The sequence below is a fragment of the Phyllopteryx taeniolatus genome, chromosome 15, assembly GCF_024500385.1.
Source record: "Phyllopteryx taeniolatus isolate TA_2022b chromosome 15, UOR_Ptae_1.2, whole genome shotgun sequence".
Lineage (NCBI taxonomy): Eukaryota > Metazoa > Chordata > Actinopteri > Syngnathiformes > Syngnathidae > Phyllopteryx > Phyllopteryx taeniolatus.
The window spans coordinates 2340409-2358411 of record NC_084516.1 but is presented as its reverse complement, the minus strand read 5'-3'; the positions used below and the strand labels follow the sequence as shown (position 1 = coordinate 2358411).

The following is an 18003-nucleotide window of genomic DNA, read 5'->3' as shown; positions in this document are numbered from 1 at the left end:
TCTGCATCAACATTTCTCCTGGCGTGAGCCATTGATGCAACTTTCGAGTCATGTAGCCAAAAATGCTAACTGTACCAGATACGTTTGATGCAACTTTCGAGTCAAGTAGCCAAAAATGCTAACTGTACCAGAGATGTTTGATGCAACTTTCGAGTCAAGTAGCCAAAAATACTAACTGTACCAGAGACGTTTGATGCAACTTTCGAGTCAAGTAGCCAAAAATGCTAACTGTAGCAGAGACGTTTGATGGAACTTTCGAGTCAATAGGCAAAAATGCTAACTGTACCAGAGACGTTTGATGCAACTTTCGAGTCAAGTAGCCAAAAATGCTAACTGTACCAGAGACGTTTGATGCAACTTTCGAGTCAAGTAGCCAAAATTGCTAACTGTAGCAGAGACGTTTGATGGAACTTTCGAGTCAATAGGCCAAAATGCTAACTGTAGCAGAGACGTTTGATGCAACTTTCGAGTCAAGTAGCCAAAAATGCTAACTGTACCAGAGACGTTTATTGCAACTTTCGAGTCAAATAGCCAAAAATGCTAACTGTAGCAGAGACGTTTGATGCAACTTTCGAGTCAAGTAGCAAAAAGTGCTAACTGTAGCAGAGACGTTTGATGCAACTTTCGAGTCAAGTAGCCAAAAATGCTAACTGTACCAGAGACGTTTGATGCAACTTTCGAGTCAAGTAGCCAAAATTGCTAACTGTAGCAGAGACGTTTGATGGAACTTTCGAGTCAATAGGCCAAAATGCTAACTGTAGCAGAGACGTTTGATGCAACTTTCGAGTCAAGTAGCCAAAAATGCTAACTGTAGCAGAGACGTTTGATGCAACTTTCGAGTCAAGTAGCAAAAAGTGCTAACTGTAGCAGAGACGTTTGATGCAACTTTCGAGTCCATCCATCCATCCATTTTCTGAGCCGCTTCTCCTCACTAGGGTCGCGGGGGTGCTGGAGCCTATCCCAGCTGTCATCGGGCAGGAGGCGGGGTACACCCTGAACTGGTTGCCAGCCAATCGCAGGGCACATAGGAACAAACAACCATTCGCACTCACAGTCATGCCTACGGGCAATTTAGAGTCTCCAATTCATGCATGTTTTTGGGATGTGGGAGGAAACCGGAGTGCCCGGAGAAAACCCACGCAGGCACGGGGAGAACATGCAAACTCCACACAGGCGGGGACGGGGATTGAACCCCGCACCTCAGAACTGTGAGGCTGACGCTCTAACCAGTCGGCCACCGTGCCGCCAACTTTCGAGTCAAGTAGCCAAAAATGCTAACTGTACCAGAGACGTTTGATGCAACTTTCGAGTCAACTAGGCCAAAATGCTAACTGTACCAGAGGCGTTTGATGCAACTTTCGAGTCAAATAGCCAAAAATGCTAACTGTAGCAGAGACGTTTGATGCAACTTTCCAGTCATGTAGCCAAAAATGCTAACTGTACCAGAGACGTTTGATGCAACTTTCGAGTCAAGTAGCCAAAAATGCTAACTGTAGCAGAGACGTTTGATGCAACTTTCGAGTCAAGTAGCCAAAAATGCTAACTGTACCAGAGACGTTTGATGCAACTTTCGAGTCATGTAGCCAAAAATGCTAACTGTACCAGAGACATGCAGGTGAGTAACTGCACTACACCGATCAATAATAATAATAAAAAAAAATAATCTGTGATGGACTGATTCTGCAATACAGTCAGGAATTACTGTAATTGTTTCTCCGAATACTTACTCTTACTGAAGTCAATATTAGGAAGGCATTTTTTGAATTTTACCTTTGTCAGATTATTCTAAACTAACCCTATTCTTGAGCACAATTTTTAACTCTCTCCACACCTCTGGTTATTTACGCAACATGTCTTCCAGTCCAGCTCAGTGCTGCCTGGCGTGCTGTGGCACAACATGGTACTACACTGAAGTACACAATAGCGTGTACTGTAAAATCACATTTAAAAATTACGTTTAGAAATCTGTGATACAGCAAAGGTTCACTGAACTGTATGTTTTGGTGATTTAGACAAATGATGATGACTTCCCTGCTTGTGTACTCTATCTCATCCTCACGCGCACTAGCACACACACAGACACACACACAACCTGAGTTGAAGCGTTCAATGAGCCTCACTGGACGTGACCTCAGGCGGAGGTTGCTTTGTGGCGCGCTCTTCAGTCCATGGGATGATGTAAGATCAAAATAACCCCAGCTGGAAGACACTCAAACGTGTGTGTTTGTGTGGATGTCCAATTGAGACCTTTTTTTTTTTTTGTTGTTGTTGTTGTTAAAATAAGCGGCAGAAAAAAATAAATATACGTGTTGCTGATTTCTCCACCGGCCATCTGTTGCTGGAAGATTCACACAGAGCGGGAGGGGGGGGGTAAAAAGGAAGGAGCAACTAGCAAAACACATTTTGTAAGTGTTTTTAAAAAAAAAATAAAATCAAAATGTTCTTTTTTTTCACACAAGTCTGCAGGGACTGAAACTGAAGCCGCATTTCACCAGGGATTCGGTGGATTTAGTTCTTCCGGAAAAAAAGATGACAAATGTTTGAGGGAAGGGAAACCCCCCCCCAAAAAAAACACCGCAACACAACAAAGATAAAACACACTGGTATTGATTCACCAGAGCACAATGACACCCATCCACTGATACACGCTGACACACAATAATAACATAAAAACTAACACAAACACACTGACAAAATAATACACAATGGCACGCAGTCAAACGCAAACTGACAAGAACTGATACACACTGACATGCAATAAGACACACAAACACACCTGAAACACAATAAGAAAATAGCACACGAGCACAATGCTACATATTGACACAATAACAAAGACACAAACACTGACACACTAATACTCAATGACACACAATCAGACACGCACACTGACAAATGATATGCGTTGACACACACTGACAAGCATAACAGTGACACACAATGCGACGCAACGACAGACACTGACACACAATAACACACACACGCACACACGATGATACACAATGACAATCTCTGACACACAATAGCAGACACATACAATAACAAGAAGACACGCATGGACATGATAACATACATTGACACACAGTAACACACACACACACACAATGCTACACATTGGCATACACTGACCCAAAATAACACAACGATACCCACACTAACACAATGATACACGGTGACACACAATAACACAAAATAACACGAACGCACACACTGTAACACAATGACACACACTTACAAACACGAATGATTCGAATTCCAAACCTCAGCAATGAGTCAGACGTGTCAGCCACTAGGCCAACGTGCGGCCATAATCAAACAAAAGCCACAAAACGATTCTAGTGTTCTGCTTCCATTTATTTATTTTTTTTAACTTCACAAGCTTTCTGGAGTGTGACAAATAACCTGGCGAGCGTGCCAACTGCGCCATATTAAGGCATTAATATTTCAAGTCTAACGCGCCGCTAACAGCCAGCTCCTCCTATGTGCTTGATGTGTTTCTTTTCGGGGAAAACAGAACAATTCCAAACAATTGCAAACATTTCAAAAAAAAAAAAAATGATGCACCTCCCCCACGAGTTTGAAGCACATTAGAGCTTATTTAAACATTAAAATCCACTTGTAAAGCATTCCTTAGCACCTGTTCTCACTCTCTCGCTGTCAAGAAATGGGAGACGGTGTATATATCATATAACATCACTTTGGAGAAAGGAAGACTCTCGCTTGTACTTGCTTCACGTTGTTGTTGTTTTTTTTTTTGTCACTCCCAATTGAATTTTCCTGTAAAACTGACACACAAAACAAAAGACAATTAAACGTATATTTCAACACCAAAATGTACAACCCAATCACATCAAGTCCGCTAGCTTAATGCTAACACACAGCACAGACCAAAGACCACAACCCCCCGCCCCACCGACAGGAATCAGTACTTTATACGGGTAATATTCTATAAAACCTACACAGAACATATTATACAAATATCAAAATCAGAGAAGCTAATAATTGTTGCAGTGGTCTCGCAGCTTTTTTTTTTTTTTTTTTTTTCCAGAGCTGTATCACGCCATCGACAAGCTAACGGAAGTTAGCATCCACATCACGGTCATTCTAAACCTTCCAACTACTGCTACTTAACACACAAGGAGCATCGACAAATACAAACAGACTGTTCGTGCACTGTGCCAACCCATTAATAAAACAATCGCTTAAAAATCCGCCATATGGGGAAACTGACGGCAAACCACGATATTGTGGAGGTTCACAGTACTTCCATTCACGTTAGCAGTGCGCTAATTAGGAAAACACTGAGATTTTGGGCGGAAGGGGGAGGGGGTGACAATGCGGGAGATGCGGGTTAAAAACATGCATCACAGACCTTATGCCCGCATGCTGTCTACCTGCTCGCCCTCAACAGGTGGCGGCGTCAGATGCGGCGATGACTTGTATGTGGCGCCCATTAGCGGGTACAGCATGTGTGCGCGCGACATTGCGTGGAAATGAGACAAAATGTTGAGTAACCGAAAAAAACGCGTCAGCTGGCGCCATCCAACCTGGCGGGCGAGCTAATTTTGTTCAGGAGGCGCCGGTGCAATTGCGAGCCAACCCGAAAGTGTATGTTACGTGACGTATACGTGTGTGTGCGTGGAAGAAACGAAGGGAACAGATGGGCGGGGGAAGTGGACTCCCGTGCCTGACGAATACTGCGGCGTTGAGGATCCGAGCGCCACCCACGTCCCACTCTGGGCCCCCGGTTACCCGCTACAGCTCATGGAGCCCGTCCAGCCTTGCCAGCCCGCGGCGGATCGGCCCCCCCCCGCGCCATCTGTCTCTGAGGAATGACAACAACTTCACCCGCCCTCGACAAAATATTTTGGCCCCGAAAGGGGCACCAAACTGTACATGAGGAGGAGGACGACGGGAATATTGGCGGGATGACGCCGCCAAGATGGAGGCGATGTGAGTGAGAGTCATGGATTGGTGGGTTGTTGACTCTTTTGCAATTCTGCGCCGCTCGCAGGCGGAATTCGAGAAGCTGATAAAAAATAAAAAATAAAAAAACGTTTTTCCTCCTTTTCTGTTTGCGGACCTTTTGGGGTGAATAGTCGATTTCAGCGCTTGCCGACCTTGATCGAGGTCAGGCAAATATTTGACATGAGCAAAATCTCACTATAATATTGGACTTTATACATACACATACATAAACAGACAGAAATGACATAAATAATAGAATGTAAAGAGTTAAACAGAGGACAAAGAATATATAATCGTGACTATTGTTGCATTGTCTGTCTACATGGCTTGCTCCACTGTTTGTGTTCCAATATCCATTGCTTAAAGCAGGGGTGTCAAACTAATTTTTTGCTGCGGGCCACACCGTAGTTATGGCTTCCCTCGGAGGGCCGTCATGAGTGCGAACACACATACAGTAAATGTACACTTGGCTCATGTTATTACATGTACACAAACAAAATCGATGAATCACTATATTTGAAACCAGAAGCCAGTAAAAAGTTGTTCATTCAGTTTATTTTGAAATGGGGATCGGTAATAAAAATGCTTGCAATCAACGTTATACAAAATGGAAGACGATTTGCACTGTTGTTATTTTAGCAAGAAACGTGAAGTCGACGCACTTGATTTGCTTTCGCGGGCCACATAAATTGATGTGGCGGGCCGGATGCGGCCCCCGGCCCTCGCGTTTGACACCTGTGGCTTAAAGGGTTACAACACCTATGCTGTTCGTTCGCCCATCTAAGGCGTTTCGCATTGAAAAGCTCGAAGCACACTTCGCCTCAAATTAGGAGATGTCTGCGCTAGTCTTTTTTTTCCTTTCCTCAGAGTGATGTTATACGATAATCTTCTATTTCGTTAAGGTGAGAGAGTGAGAACAGGCACTAAGGAAATGGCCTTTTATAAGTTTTATTGTCTTTTAAGAAATGTAAATGTGTTTATACCATGTGGGCGGGGTAAAACTATTGTTTAAAATGATATGGTCTCTCTATATGGCAGATTTTCACCAACGGAGTTTACTGTATTGGTCTTTTTCCACACCTCACGCAACACAATAATTGCGATTTAGGCTGCGGCCAATTTAACTCCCACCCCCAGTCGCCTAACCGAGGGGAACGTCTGAAGTCCCACAATGCCCTGCGTCGTCTGCGGAGATAATGAGGCTGCCGCCATGACACCACGCTGGGTGGGAAGGTCGCTTTGGGTGTCGTAAGGACCGATAATGAGGGACAAACTGGCGCGGGGCATGTGGCTGAGGTGGGGGGGGGGTAGCTAGTGTCGGCGGGCGCCGGTTTGGTAGGCGAGCGCAGCGGGGGGTTGGGTGGGGGGGGGGGGGGGGGGGGGGGTAGTGGGGGCGTCGACATGAAGCAGAGAAAGAAGAGGGAACAAAGACCCGGACCCCAAATGAGAGCTGCAGTTTACTGGGAATGAAAGAAAACTGCTTGATGTGAGCGTTAACGAGTCGCTGGTGCCGTTTACTAGCGCGGTTTACTCGCCGCTCATTAAGTGGCAGGCAAACAATGGCATGAGCCCATTCTGGGCTCCTCCAATGTCACTCCTATTAGCATGCTAAATTAGCCGCCCCCTCCCTGCGTTATTATATTCATAAACTGGTCTCTCGGGCGTTGGTGCTCGCCTCCCACGCACATTCCGACGCTTTTTAGTCATATCTTTAAATTCCTTTTTGTTATGATGAGTTGATTTTTTGGGGGTTTGTTTTCAGCCTACACAAATAAGAATTCAGCAGGAAAACATTCAAAAAAGTGACGCATTGGACTGATTTCCAGCGTCAAGCGTGTCACTCACTGAGAGTGCAACGCAGTCCCTGGCGATGTCATCTTGGCGCTTTCAAAGGCTTACGAGAAGAAATGGTCAGGTCCCCATCGTTCCGATGACCCTCGGACGAATTCCAGCGAGGTAGCTGCAGCAGTCGTCACAGTTCAGTTAGATTTTTAATGCCAAACCCTTTTTTTTTTTTTTTTTGACCTTGATCTTAACCCTAACCCCTACCCTACCCTAACCTGTTGTTAGTGTTGGTGGTAGCAAAATTCCCCAAGGATCAAGAATTACCGCACACTTGTTTGCTTTTGGAGCCTCTTGCCCTGGCTGACTCCCTGACATTTGGATTTTGGCCTGTTTTACTGCCGCTTCTCCCACTCGACCCCTTTCATTTTACACAGAATTCCTGAAAACTCAAGAATTTCAGGACACTTTTCACCTCACCAGCCTAACTGTACTGCATTCGACTTTTCAAGGGACACTTTCCAATTGACGCTTTCCAAATGAACGCAATATTCCTGCACTCCACAGTCACATCCTAGTGGTGGTAAGCTACTTGTGTAGCCACCACCGCTTCCCTGGGGCAGTCTGGGGCAGGAACATTTTACTTTGAAGATTTCATTCTTGTACCCGCAATAAACGAAGGTTCACTGTACAGTAAATAAGCACTAAATAGGAAGGGGAGCAAGGGTGTAAATCCCGATACTTGTGCTCGCCTCTTCAGTTGTCGTCGTCCTTCGCCCCGAGATCATCAATATTGATAAGTCGTCCTTTTTTTTTTTTAGATCAATGCCGACGCTATTTTGGTTATGCCTCTATGCCACGATGAATTGTGATTGATGATGACAAAGCTGCTTAAAAAAAATAATATTTTCACTTCAGGCAGCTTGATGGAAACGAGCGGCCCGACAGCGCATTCAAGGCTCCTCCGTCTGGGAACGTTCGACGATCTAGTTATCTGCCGGTAATTCTGCAGCACGTCACCGGCGAGGAGTATTACATCACTGTCAGGTTAGCGCGTCTTCTTCTTTTTCTTCTTTGCTGTCCGTCTGTTTTTTTTCCTCAGGAAAGTTGTCCCCGCGGGAGGCCGCCAACTGGAGCGTGAAAGCAGGAGGTGGCGGCGGGCCGCGGCAGGTAGATGCCGCTTCAGCTCACCTGCTCCCAAATCCGATCCGACAGGCGGCGGTGCACGTACTTTGCCACTGTACTTTGTCAGGTATCCGTACTTTACCTGAGCGTTCTCTGCGAATAATGTATTTCCATACAGCTATCTATGACAGCGATGAAGCGAGAGCTCAGAGTGAGCACTCGCACCTCGTTTGCCGACAGCTAGCCGAAAGGGGGCGTGGCTAGGGTGAGTTCAAAGGAGCGAGTCAAGAGCAAAATCTTTATACAATAATCCCCTACATATTCATCATTCGCTATTCACCTGTTTCCATCTTTTCTGTGAAACTTCATTCGAAGCGGCCATTTTAGCCTCATTTTAGCCAATTCCGCACTCGTTCTACCAAATTTGAACCTCGTGCACCAGACAGAACGGCTGAAGCCCAATTTCGCCCTAAAACACCAGACTTTCAAAACTCAAGTCCACAAGGTCACTAGTGTGAGAAATGTACAGTGGCCACAATTCCGCTCCTGACGTTCCGCTCCCTGTTCAAACTAAAACTAAAAACGCAACAACACAAGCCAGCCTCTTGCTAGCAAGCAAATGTTAGCGGTGACCCTGCGCTCTATTTTTAGCGGCCCTGTCTTGCTTCCCCCGCGGGTCATGAAAGATTAAAGGCGCCGTCTGTACAAATTAAAGTGACAAAATCATGTTGGTGTGTGTGCGCGGTGTCCTGTTTTCTGCAGGAGGTCAACAAATACGCTAGTGCTTCTGTAGAGTTGTGTTGCGAGTTATAGTCAAGTTATACAGTGAAGTCCCGTTTATTGTGGGGGATACCCACCTGCAACAGGTGGAATTCCGCGATATAGAGGGCCCCATATAGATCATTTAAAAAGTATATATAATTTTTATAGTTTTACACCTCCCATATTGCTGTTTATTTGTAAGTCCCAGTTGAAGTTGGCTGTGAAACCCACACAAACAACAGCAGAATTAAACGCGTATGATATCATTTCACTTACGAAACTCTGCTAGTTTAATGCTAACACATAATGCAAACTGCCATAGACGGGCTAAAAGAAACGAGTATAGCTGTTATGATAATTATAGACATACAAATGCCACGAGTCATACATTTTTCATGTTACAAGCCGTCCATTTTTTGCTTTGTGTTGAGCTTCAGAAATGTGAGCTTCGGTTCAAAGCCGCTGATGTACTCCTGTACTTAAAACCTCACACACGCACGCGCGTACAACTTTGCAGCCTCCCGTCACAAACGTATCCGGGCTGCACCGATGCAAGTCAGCAAGAGTGGCGGTCGAGATTTCATTTTCTTGCCCGCCACCCCACCCAACAACCCCCTTAGTACCACCACCAACCGCTGTGCCTCCGCCCCCGCTCATGCATTTTTCATCACCGCCGCGGGTTTCCTGGCCGGGCCGCCATCGCGCGCCACGGCGAAGCGCTATTGATTGGCGATTAAGCCATCAGAGCGCCATAAAAAGGTTAATATTTCAAAGTTGCTGCAGGTCATAAGAGGTTTTATTTTATTTTTTTTCCTCGCCTGGACTTATGCAAGTTCGATGTCACACTTTTGCTCCGTGTTGTGTCGCGTTCGCTGACTTTGCCAAAGGTCGAAAATGTCAGCATGGGAAAAGGCAGGAAGGTGGTGCGGAGGAGTTGTTGACCGGTGGTGAGCTTGTTGTAAATGATCTCTGGGGGCTTTAGTGAGTACTCAGCCTTAATTGTGGACAAACAATGTGCAGGCTCATCTCATTCTGGCCGACATTAAGGAGCTCGACTTTTGGTTCACAGTCACCACTTGACAGGGAAAACGTTTTCATTATTGTTGTCGTTATTAACATTGTCACAAAGACAAAAATCTATGCCGGTGACAGTTGCTGTATACTCTGTTTGTATGCATTTCTGTTCTGTGTGTGTTAAAAGAGCAGTTCTTTGAATGTATCAAATTACTGACATCTTTTGCTCATTTCTGCTAGCCCGTCGATGGGGGTTTCGTATTCTAGGTTAGCATTAAGCTCGCAGACTTTCGCTAAGACAAAATGAAATGGTTAGGTCGAACATTGTGGTGTTTCAATATCCAATGTTTTTATGTGTCCCTTTTAAAGTAAACTTCAACTAGAAGTGAAAAAAATACATAAACAGCTTGACCTGCCGTCACATTGGCACACAAGAGTCCCGCGCAGTTTTCCAACACTGGAGTGAATCTGCAAGTCATTTTTGGCCATTTATTAAGGATTTATGCAAGTGCTCGAAAACTCAACCACCTCTAGTTGTATCAGCTGTAACATTGCACAATGCGACACGAAAAACAATGGCAGCAGCGTGCGCTTTTCATATTTTCAATTGCACACAGACATCAATCAGTCAAACACACACACACACACACACACACATCGCTACTTTGATGCTTATCTCCTATCCAGGTACAATATGTATGTATGAGGTAGATCCCTCCCGCTTAGTTGCAAAACGAAACGCACACAGCCGAAACGGCAAACTCAAATAAAGCAAACATGGGCGCCGCCGCCCGGGAACACAGCGCTCGTCAAAGATCAAAGATTAGATTTAGCAGCGTTACAATCAATTGATCATCCCGCCTTGCACTCCAACGCCGCACCTGTTGAACGCGGTCGTAACGTTGCGCACTTACGTTGAAATTCCATTGTAACATTCTTACTTGAATACCAGCTAACTGCTGTATAACGAAATAACAGTGAAACCTCGCTATATTGCAAATTTCCATTTTTTTTTTTAAACAGTTTACAGGCAAGTCCAAATGTAGAATTGCCGTAATATCGTTGCAGTCTAAATGTGGTGTCGTGAAATTGTCGGTGTTTACGAGCGGAACGTGATCGAAGTCTCCGCTGACCGTGCCGAAGTTTTAAACTCGCCATCACAGCGTGCGCGACGTCGCTCGCCTTAAGTTACCCTTAATTAAAAACGTAAAAAAATTGGAGGTGTTTTTTTTTTTTAAGTACTGGAAATGATTAACGGCATTTCAATTCATGTTAATATAGGCAAAATTGACTTAAAAAATGAGTAGACGAGTATGAGAGTTTCAATTTCGTAAACCTTCTGTCATCCCGTGACAAATTCAAAGGCGGATGGACAATCCCGGGAACGTCCCGCGTTGGCCGCTTTAGCGTACGACGAGCCAAAGAGCCAAAGGTTTTGCGAAGGGCGCGGCAAAGACACTCAAAGGCGATGACAAATCCAACTCTTCCCAGAATCTCATATCAAACGGGCCCGGTGTCAGCATTTATGACCGGAATCAGATTCCTAGCCTCACCAACCCCCACCCCTTTCCAACGCTACTCCCACTTGCAGTATTCCGACGCTTTGAAGTGGGAAGAATGCGGGATGGCAAATTACCCGCGAGACGAGGATGCTGGGCTTTGAAGCCCCCTTTGATAGCGCCGTTTGCAAGCGTGCCGAGCATCGCCATCTCTTCGTCTCCGTTACTTGTTTTTCTTTTCCCTTGTAGCGCTTTACCTCCGCAACGGTGGGATTCCATTTTTTAAGCGTGGGGAAGATAACTTGGTAAATGTAGTTGGTTACAAGTAATCCTGTTGAAAACGTAATATGAGTTTTAACTCGTGCAATTACTTTCCCAAAGTAATATAACTAATTACATTTGATTACTTTTCCAATGCTTCATATGACAACCCTTATTAGTGAATGTTCCATAAAAAAAAGTCCCAAATTAGGAAGATGAAACTGTTCAAATGTTCTTATATGTGTTTGAAAGTGTAACTATGAGTCGAACCTTTTCAAAATCTCAGGAAAACTAAATGTTATGTTTGACAGCGAACGAAAATGCCAACGTAATGCTCACATTATGCTAGAAGGGAGCAAATGAGCATGCTATGCTACCTGCTAATCTGCTGCCGACTTACTATCCATAGCGCTGGCAAGGCCAGCCGGCCTTTATGCGACTAACGTGACGATTACATGCAAATTATGTTACTAACCTGATGTCGAGTTACCATCAGTGAGGCTTAAATTTACTGTCGTGCTCCTTATCGTAACCAACGAAGCTAATTAGTCTAGTTAATTAACTCATGAACCAAAAATGCTAATGGGATACTACCACTAGTAGCCAATGAGGCTAGCTACATGTATTAAAAAAAAAACAAAACACACACACACACACACAAGCTTGAATTTGAGTGTTTGGACTTTTTGGAAGGCGTCAAATTCTACTGGTTTTCTTCTCTCTCTCCCCCGTCCGTCACAGGCGAGATCTGAGGGCCGGCTAATGATCGTCAACGGACTCCTCCTGTCTAAACCGCCAGAGAGTTGGGATCATTTTCCTCTGAGATGATGCAAGCCAATTGAATTCGGGCGCAACGACACACACGCACTTTGTGATCGTCAGTGGCTGCTTACGAGGCTTCCACGCATCTTAAAGAGCCTGCGCTTCATCAAAGACGGATATTCATTGTAGCGTCGTTTCAACGGCTCGTCGTGAACGAGACACGCGGCGGCCATTTTTGGTTGAATTTAAAAAAAGAAAACCATTTTTAAATTCATCGACCAATGACCTGGCCCGTCTAGCGTTTAGAAAAATCCAAGTGTATCCGCCCCTGACTGAGACGGTTAACCGTGATCAAGGGTCCTCGCGCCTGTCAGGGCTGCCTGGTGCACTCGCCCGCTCAAAAGGAGTCAAAGTGACAGAATGGAAAGCTCATCGGCGGCTCGTCACCGCGTCCAATCAACTCATCAGGCAACAATGTTTAATCCGACGTGTTTAAAATCTACAAGAGGAGACGGGCGGAGCACCTGCTTTCCCCGTCAATGGAGAACTTTATAAGGTGTATTAAACATTAAAATTTCCCACTTGTACTGTAGTGTTTCCATGCTATATCGCAGTTCATCGTTTGCACCTCTGCTATATCGTAGATTTTTAAGCTCCAGGAATTGCCGTCGTTCCCAAAGAGCAGTGCGAATATATGCTTTTGAAGAGGTTTGTATGCTTCGTTTGTATGTTGGTGCTCTGTGCGTGTTAAAGTAGAAGTTGTTTGACAGTTTTAAATTACTGTAATATCAATGCTAATTTCCATTATCCGGTCTATGGCATTTCACACTGCATGTTAGCATTAAGCTAGTGGACTTTTGTTAGCCGAAATAATATGGTTTGTTTGAACATTTTGGTATTTAAATATACCATATTTAATTGTCTTTTGTTTTACGTGTAACTTTTAGGAAACTTTCTTGGAGTTTAAATGTGTTTTGTAAGTGAAGTTTTATAATGTGTGGGAAGGGTAAAACTATGAAAACTTTTTATCTAGGGTCTCTCCATATTTTCACATTTTGTGTGTGGGTCTACAATATAGCCCCTACATTAAATGCGGTTTCACTGTATAACTGTATAACTAGTTTAGTTAGCTAGCTTAGATTACTAGCGTCAGAGATAATAACTAGGCCTCAGGTTAGTAGCATACTGTTACCATTTCTGGCCAAGCTTGCTTGAAATACAAATAAATGTGTCAAATTGGTAGAGTAGGATTAGCAATTTATGTAACAAGACACGTAGCTAGCTTCGTTAGCTTAGCTGGCTACAGTCGCATCTGCTATGGGTAGTAACTTCGCCTAACGTTAGTCGAGTAGCATTTTGTTTTTTAAAGTGTGCTTAACATTTTTTTGTTAACAAGCTCAACGTTAAAGCTTTATTAGCTTATCTAGTTAAGATAGCACTAGGGATAGTAACTTGGCCTCACTTTAGTAGCATCATGTTAACGTTTTGGTTTACAAGCTAAGTAGCTAGACATGAACTTGGCTGGCTTCGCTTGCTCCCGCCACAGATAGTAACTAGGCCTCATGTTCATAAAAAAATGTTACCATTTCTGGCTTAGCGACTTGGCTTGTTAACCTAAAAGCAAAACGTTACACTACTCTGCCCAAACAGGACAGACATTTCTCCCTCCTTTTTAGACTGATTTGGAAGCGCAGCCCCGTGGAAGCACACCACGCTAGCTTTTAGCACTTCACCGAGTCTCCACGGAAAAGCAGGAGAAGGATGGAAAGTGCGGGAAAAGAAAGAGGGCATCCCATTAATCTGTGTCAGTGCATCATCTAATGGCTGCCATGTCGTAAAAGCTCCTCACATGAAAAAATAAAAATAAAAAATCCCCAAAACGTTTTGCGCAAATTTCTGGGGATCTGTGAGTGACCTTATGTGGCTAAAACTTTGTAGCTTTTTATTCATGAATGAATCTCTCTCAATGCTCTGATGCACAAATGCTCTCTCAAAGATCTTTTTTCTTTTTTTTTTTTTAAATATCAATTATTGGATTCTGTCAGGAACAGCCAGAGTGTGGTGCGTGCTGTGCCCACGACACAACCTTATTCGGGTAGTACATGGATCGTTATGATTGGAAGTAACCGTGATGAGCATGCGCCAACTTTGTCGGGATATTGAAGAGAAGTGTGTGGCAGTCATTAGAAATGCAGATATTTTTAGAATCGATTATTCTACCGATTACCCCATCGACTATCCATCCAGCCATTGTCTGAGCCCATCGACTAATTGACTAAAACATTATTTTGTATTATTGAACCACACAATGTACATGGGAGGTGAAGGTATTATTATTGTCCACTTGGTGTCGCCATCCTCACAGTGTAGACTGTATTATCTGTGACTTTGTGTGTGTACACGTGGGAGTCATCGAATGAAACTTGAATTTGCCGTTAGTGGCTAGCTGTTAACTGACTAAGGGTGTCAGTTGCGGCCTTTGTCTACGAATGTTTACTACATGTTAATTTTGTTACAGTTTGTTCAGTAAAGCAATTGAAAGACAGCCGTGTCTATCCTTGACTACTTGCGGGGGCTTTACAATACGTTCTAACTGGCGATCGTCGACGTGCTGTCGTGTAAGCTAGTTCTGAACCCATACACATGAATGGGAAAAGTGATCTCATTTGTCGTTAGATTTTCGTAGATATTTCATTTTGACGTGTCACAATTCTATTACAGATATCGTGAATGAAAATTCCAACTATTCAAAATGTAATTCCGACTAGTCGCAAAGACGTTGTTGATATCTACAATGTTAATTCCCGATAGTAAAAATGTGAAATCCGCTTACCATAGATACAGAAAGACTGGAAGAGTCACAGAAAGGCGCAGGAGTGGACGTCCTTGGAAATGTTCACGGATCATACACCTGTTGTGAATTCTTCAGTTCAGCTCGAGTTGGGCAAAAGTACCTCAAACGTTGAGCGATCACGTTCGCCTGTGTAGGATCTGTGTAGCAATTTACTTTCAAACTCAAAATTCACCCCAAAGCTCAATATCCCGAACTTTTTGTAAGTCGCGTACGGTATGGAGTAAAGTCACACTTTGATGTGAGAAACCGAGGCGTCGTCGCTACGGGGAAGGTTTTAACAATGCCCCAAGTACTTGGCAAAGCGCATGCACACACAAGGGCGTGTCTTTTTAATCTGCACATTAGCAGCGTGAGACTGCTAATGAGAGCCATCATGTTTTTTTTTTTCTTTCACTTTAAGGCTATTGAGCATGCAGCCGGTAGTACACTGCGAGAGTGTGTGTCTGTGTGTGTGCATAATGAGAAGTGGGCGGGTTAAACCGTACACTGCGGCGAACGGCAACCCCCGGGGGGGTTAGAGGGCTAGTAGGAGTAGGGGGCGGGGGGGGGGGGGGGGGAAATGATGTGCGGCGAGAGAAGCGGGATCCACTCTTGTGATACAACTTTCTTGAGTGTTTCATCACCCTTCAGTAAGGAAGGAGGGAGGGGAGGGGCGGGGCGGGAGGACCTCTCTCCTGGGACCGCAAGGGCTCTCTCTCATCTTCAGGTTGAGAGGGTGGAATCGATGAATACGCGTTACAAGCGGCGGGATGAAGGCGGCGAAACAAAAGGCGAGTTAATGGTGCGCTGACCTTGTTTGCCTTTTTGCTCACCCCGGTGGAGAAAAGTGCTTCACAAGGTGCGAGTTCGTCTTTTGTTTCGATCTGAGACGTGCGCCAATAGAACGACATTCACAATGTTTGTTTGAAAACGTGCAAAATAAAAACAAGGCTTAGGTCAGCGATTTTCACTTTGTGGTGCGCATGGGTGATCCTCCCGCCGCAGTTTTCGACTTTAATACGTCACGCTCTATCAAAGGCAAGTTTTCGATATCAAGGATTAGTTCCGATATTCCCGGAGTGTGGTGCGCGCACCCTCGGCTGACCTCGAGGGGACGCAAAATCGAAGAACAGTAAAGAACCGGAAACGTGTAATTAGGATGATCGAGAAGACTTAACTTCGTTTACCCCCTTGTCAGTCATCAATTCAGGATTAGTTCAGGGATTCCCCAACTTTGGTGCGGGCACCACTGGGTGCGCATGGGTGACCCTTCAGCCTCTATTCATGCCACGTTCTTTGAAAACCAATTTTTGTTATAGCGAGGACTCAGTCAGGGAGCGACAGTGTCCTCCAGGCGGTGAGAAATTAGGTAAACGGGAATTTCTTTTAAAAATGTGGGTGATTAGGATCGGTTAAAAGTGCCACACGATTTATATTCATATTTCTGTCACGTACGTGGTTAGGGCGAAGGAGAGTAACGCAAGGCAAGAACATGGTGGACCCAATTGCAGGGAAACAGGGAGGCAAGGCAGGAATGTGGGAGTCTCAAAATAATATTCCATCTTCAAAAAGGGAAAACAAGGATATTGGATAAAGCAAAAGTGAACGAAGTCCCACAACAGATAATCAAACCAAAGTAACAAAGAAACACTTGAATATCTAAAACTGGAAACAAACTATGACCTGTGAGTAAGACGTGGAATAGATAGGGGAAATGACACCTGACAATGACATACCACAATGATAAAGACAACTGACGACTATGACATGGCAAAGACATGTGACAACGACAATGAACCGACAAGAAGTGAAAGAAACCAGGGAACTAAATACAAACAAATTGACGACACAACGAGGAACACCTGGACAAGACACGAGTGGCTGGAGAGAGCTGATTGGTCGACACAAAGTAGACGAGAACAGGTGGACACAACAACCTAATGAGCACACGACAAACATGGAACACGGGAAAACATGGAACAAAACTAAACACAACCCAAACCAAAACACAGACCCTGACAGTTACACCTTCGTCATTTGTCAACCAAACTGTGGCGTGCGTGCGCACGTGTTAATGTTGTGCTCAAGACCACACTATCCGAGACTAAGGCTTTCCCGAGACCAGAACTCACCGAGACGAGACAAAGACAAAGACTTTTCGGAGTCGAGACCGAGTCAAGACCAAGACCATCAAAATACATTTCAAAAACCATGACAAGTTTGAACAGTTACAGTGCATTTCTCTTCATTTTAATTTTCTTTTAAATACACCGGACAGCCAAAAACACAGTGTCTGCAAATCTTTCAAAGCACACCATATAAAAATGTCAAATCTTTTTTTTCAACTAAATTCTTGCCCAAATGTTTTTTCTTTAATTTTTACATTTTGCACTTAAAAATGAAGAGGTTGGGTGCATCTAAGAAACATAAGAGACGGCAACATTTTGTGACCTAAACGTGCATGGTGGGATCGAAAATAAAGTCAATTTAAAGTGGAATTAAAACATCTTTCCAGAAAAATTCATCTCACAAATGTGGCGGCCGTGTCTCTCAGTCACAACACCACGAAGGTTGCAGACATTGTGCGGTGGGGGTTACCACACCCCGTAATGTCTGCAACCTTCCTACGGGCTGCGAAATTCACATTTTCAAGCTTTTTCTTCTTTTACCAAGTGGTTCTCCTTATTAATGAAGTTGGAGAATAGCAAATCAGTGCTGGTCTCAACTGGTCTTGACGGAAAATCCCGAGTCAGGAGATAAGACCAAGGCTTCTGAAAGTCTTGGTCTCGAGTCTTACACCATTAGTGCTATGTATACCTATCGTGAGTGTGCAGGAACAGCGCAGTCGGCATTTTTAATAAGTCAGCGTTACAGGGGGTGCGTGTGTGTTTTGCGTGTTGGGCTTATGAAATATGAATAACTTGTTGTGCATCTTCTTGATATCTGCACACACACACACACACACACACGCATGCACGCACGGTACACAGTCCCGCA

General features: G+C 44.3%; 1 long non-coding RNA gene across 4 annotated transcripts; it reads left to right on the top strand.

Annotated features, from left to right (window-relative positions):
* Positions 1-6347: 6347 nt before the first annotated feature.
* LOC133465155 (uncharacterized) lies at positions 6348-14718 on the top strand. 4 transcript variants are annotated; one of them, XR_009784557.1, is made up of 4 exons: positions 6348-6454; positions 6731-6924; positions 7669-8140; positions 12153-14718. It is a non-coding gene; the product is annotated as an uncharacterized LOC133465155 (long non-coding RNA). The 4 variants fall into 4 exon arrangements; XR_009784559.1 differs by having other exon boundaries at positions 6349-6454; positions 6795-6924; XR_009784556.1 differs by having other exon boundaries at positions 6354-6924.
* Positions 14719-18003: the final 3285 nt, after the last annotated feature.